The 4,342-nt window shown below is 40.7% G+C and overlaps 1 pseudogene; it reads right to left on the bottom strand.

Annotated features, from left to right (window-relative positions):
- On the bottom strand, positions 1–2,844 carry LOC117485478 (annotated as a pseudogene).
- Positions 2,845–4,342: the final 1,498 nt, after the last annotated feature.

Genomic DNA, 4,342 nt, shown 5'->3' with positions numbered 1-4,342 from the left:
TCAACTATGACAAATACACAGGAAAGTTCCTACCTCAGGAGAAGAATCACAATCTCCAAACACTTCAGCAAAATCTGAAGGGCTTTTCCTCAGAGTCTGGTCAGCAGGCAGTGTGTTGTCATTGTAAGGTGACACGAACTTAAAGTCACTGGTTCTAGAACCTGTTGTCAGGTAGGCGTCATAATTGTAAGCGCTGCGTAAAGTTCCTGTTCCGTCAACATCTGCGTAATTAGGAGGGAGATAAGCGCTGGGGATGGCGACTGCTCCATCAAACAACAGTCTGGGCTTTCTCCTGCGACAAAACTTCACACCCAGGATGATGATGATGAAGGTGAGAAAAAAGGTGGACACGGACACCAGTGCGATGATCAGATAAGAGGTCAGTTTGGAGTTCTTCTCATCATAAGAAATGTCCTTCAGTTCTGGCACCTCAGCCAAGTTATCAGAGATAAGTAAATACATGGAGCAGGTGGCAGAGAGAGAGGGCTGTCCGTTATCTTTCACTGCCACAATAAGGTTCTGTTTCATGCTGTCAGACTCAGAAATGTCCCTCTGTGTCCTGATCTCTCCGCTATGGAGACCAATAGTGAAAAGTCCCGGATCCGTGGATTTGACTATATGATAAGACAGCCAGGCGTTCTGTCCGGAGTCCGCGTCCACCGCGATCACTTTGGAGACCAGAGAGCCTCCGTGTGCAGCTTTGGGGACCAGCTCGGTCATGAAGGAGTTGCCCTCCGGGGCGGGATACAGTATCTGAGGAGAGTTGTCATTCACATCCGATATGAACACACTGACGGTCACGTTGCTGCTGAGCGGAGGAGAACCGTTGTCTCTGGCCATCACGTGGACTTTAAAACTCCTAAACTGTTCAAAATCAAACGACCTCACAGCGTGGATCACCCCCGTGTCTCCGTTAACAGACAGATAGGAGGACACCGGGGCCCCGTTCACCTCACCGGGTAACAGAGAATAAATCACGGTTCCGTTTTGTCTCCAGTCGGGATCTCGAGCAGTAACGGAACATAAAGTGGAGCCAGGTTTGTTGTTTTCAGTCACATATGCGCTGTAGGACTGCTCCTCAAACACAGGAGGGTTGTCGTTGATGTCTGCTACAGATAACTGAACAGTTTTAGAGGAGGACAGAGGGAGGGAGCCCTCGTCAGTGGCAGTGATTGTAATGTTGTAATCAGACACTTGTTCACGGTCCAGTTGTCCTGTTGTCACCAGAGAATAATAGTTTTTAATAGAAGGAACCAACTTAAAAGGGACGTTTTGCTGAATGGAGCAGCGGACCTGTCCGTTAGTCTCAGAGTCTCTATCCTGCACGTTAATGATGCCCACCTCTGCACCAGGTGACACGTTCTCAGGTATGGGGTTGGTCAACGATTTTAGGTATATTACAGGCGCATTATCATTCATATCTGTAATATCTATTATAACTGTGGCGTACGAGGTTAGACCTAAACTGTCCTTAGCTTCCACGCTTATTTCAAACGAACTAGTTTCTTCAAAGTCAATCTCACCACGAACTTTAATTTTGCCAGTTTTAGGATCAATAGAAAATGCATTTACATCGTCACTAGATCCGTGGCCAAAATCATACGTAACATCTCCATTGAAACCTTCATCTGCGTCAGTAGCACTAACTTTAATCACTATGGTATCTGGAGGAGAGTTTTCAGGCAGACTGGCTTTATAAACCGCCTGGCTAAACACTGGGGCGTTATCATTAGCATCCAGCACAGTGAGGTGTATGACTACAGTCCCTGATCTCTGAGGAGAGCCTCCATCTAAAGCTGTGAGGAGTAAATTAATTTCATTTTGCTTTTCTCTATCAAGTGTATTCTCAAGCACAAGTTCAACCTTATTACTGTCAACAGCGAGAATAAAGTTGTCATTTTTTTGTAAACTGTACCTCTGAACAGCATTTTGACCTATATCTGCGTCATGGGCTTTCTCGATAGAAAAGCGGTTACCCTTGTCGGCGGACTCACTTATTTCTATTTCAATCAATTGTTTTTTGAACGTTGGCGAGTTGTCATTTACATCCTGAATATGGATACTAACACGATGAAGCTCCAGAGGATTTTCTAATACCAGATCTGCTTTCACAACACACGAGGGTTTCTTGCCACAAAGGCTTTCTCTGTCCATTCTCTCCGATGTGACCAAATCTCCAGTACTCAGATTAATATCACAGTACCGCTTACGAGTCCCCTCAGAATCAACACGAGCCTTTCGGGAAGATAATGTCCTCAGATCAAGACCGAGATCTTTGGCTATATTTCCAACAACAGACTGGCGTTTCATCTCTTCTGGAATAGAATAACTCAGGTCTCCGTTAACGAGGTGCAGCGCTACAATAAAGGAAGCAAAGCAGAAGATCGGCTGCAGCGCTGAAAATCCTTTGTCTCCCATCCTGACACAAACCCAGTTTTCGTCGTGTTAATGTCCAGCGTATTATCCAGATTATAATAAAAAGTACTACTAAAAAAACCTCTATAATCCAACTCTGGGTACTGCGGACCATGCAAAATATCTTCGAGGTTTCAACCGATCGTCTTGGAAAAATACAACCGACTTGCGTTCAGTACTTGTGGGTGGGGTGGTGTGCGTCCATGTTCTGTAAGCCGACAGCGACACCATGAGTCTCTTTATATCTTCACAATGTTAGGTTATGAAATAGTTTTCCAAAAGTCTAAAATCACGTGAAGGTAATTCACTTACAAACATATGACTTGTGGTGTGACTATCAGTTGAAAACAACTAATTGTCAAAGGATATAATGCAGATAGAAAGAGACAGCTCTGATTTACTATGGCACGTTCGCTGTCCTCCATCCATTGATGTCAAGACAATATAAATGTGTAGCTCAAAAAGATTAATTTGCAGTATTATCAGAGATGTAAGGTTCAGCACCATGTGATGGGGATGATACTTCGATCTGTTTTCTTATATAACATGTTTCAAATACCAAGATGTAAAAAAACTGCATTGCATCTGAGAGTCCTGCATTTGAAATTTGACTTGGGTAAAAGTGCATAACTATCTTCAGGAAAATGTACCTAAAATATAAAAAACGAACGTGCTCGTTTAGCAGAAACAATCCTTCTGTGACTGACTGATACAATATTATGACATTAAATAAACGCATCCTATTAACCCCTAACAAAAAGGCCTACATTCATGATACTGCAATTTACCTATAACACTGTGTAATAAAACTAACGTAAAACTGAAGGTGTTTAAAAGAAAAATACCAAACAAGGTCAGGTAAATAACAATCCAATCTATAATATCATACACAAATAAACATTTAGCGAAACATATAAAAGTACTGTTGAAAATTAAACAAAAATGTAAAATTGCTTCTATAAAAAGGTTGATAATAATTTTGATTTTGTAAAACATATACGTGATTCTAAAGGAAGGTTATCCTTACTCATTGAAATATAACTTTATTGAACAACAACATTATTAATAACAATTTAGATCATAATGTTACTATCGTTCCTTTAGCCTTGTCACATGTGTAAGTGGATCTAAGGAAAAACACATCAACTTCTGCCTGGATCCGGATAACCAGGCAGCCTTTTTGCTCTGGGACCTCTCCAAAACAATGTGTGTGTTTGTGCATATCTGTATTGTTATGCATGTGTGTATTGTTACTGTGCATTCCTATGCATGCATGTTTATTTCTACTTTACTATGTGAATTCAACAGTCAGAGTGACACAATTAATTTCCCCTCAGTGATAAATAACGGGTCATCTTCTTATATCTTGAGTTGTGAATATGCATGAGGAATGTTTCAACACCAAGGAGATACCTCAAACCAGTAAGGACCGATGTCACCAATAGACCATGAGAGCTGTAAGGTAACCTTCGTCTAATGGCAACATATTAAATGTTGTTAGACTGCTATGATGTGAGTAACAGAGTTTCTAAGAAGAAAATGCTAACTGGTTTTTAGAACCTCACATCCATGCCAAATCAGGCGTAACTGCTGTTCTAAATAATCAAGGACAGTTAACATAAAGTAATAAGTAGTACAAACTGGAGAGGATTGACAAAAATGCTGTGGGACACACAACAAGTTTACTACAGTATATATGAATATAATGTGAAATATCACCCCGAACTAAATCCACCCAAACATGAATTTGACATGAAAGAAGTGTTAATAAAAAGGCAGCAAATAATGGGTTTATGTAATTTAAAGGATTAATAATTTTTGAAATGTTCTGCTAACCAAAATTCTAAATCCACAAAACAATTTAACAGGAAGCACACACATTTGCAGAACATACAACTTAGCTGGTCAAAAAGTACACAACAATACA

The sequence above is a fragment of the Trematomus bernacchii genome, unplaced genomic scaffold (genome assembly GCF_902827165.1).
Source record: "Trematomus bernacchii unplaced genomic scaffold, fTreBer1.1, whole genome shotgun sequence".
Lineage (NCBI taxonomy): Eukaryota > Metazoa > Chordata > Actinopteri > Perciformes > Nototheniidae > Trematomus > Trematomus bernacchii.
The sequence above is the reverse complement of the archived record's forward strand: the minus strand, read 5'-3'. Positions and strand labels throughout refer to the sequence as shown.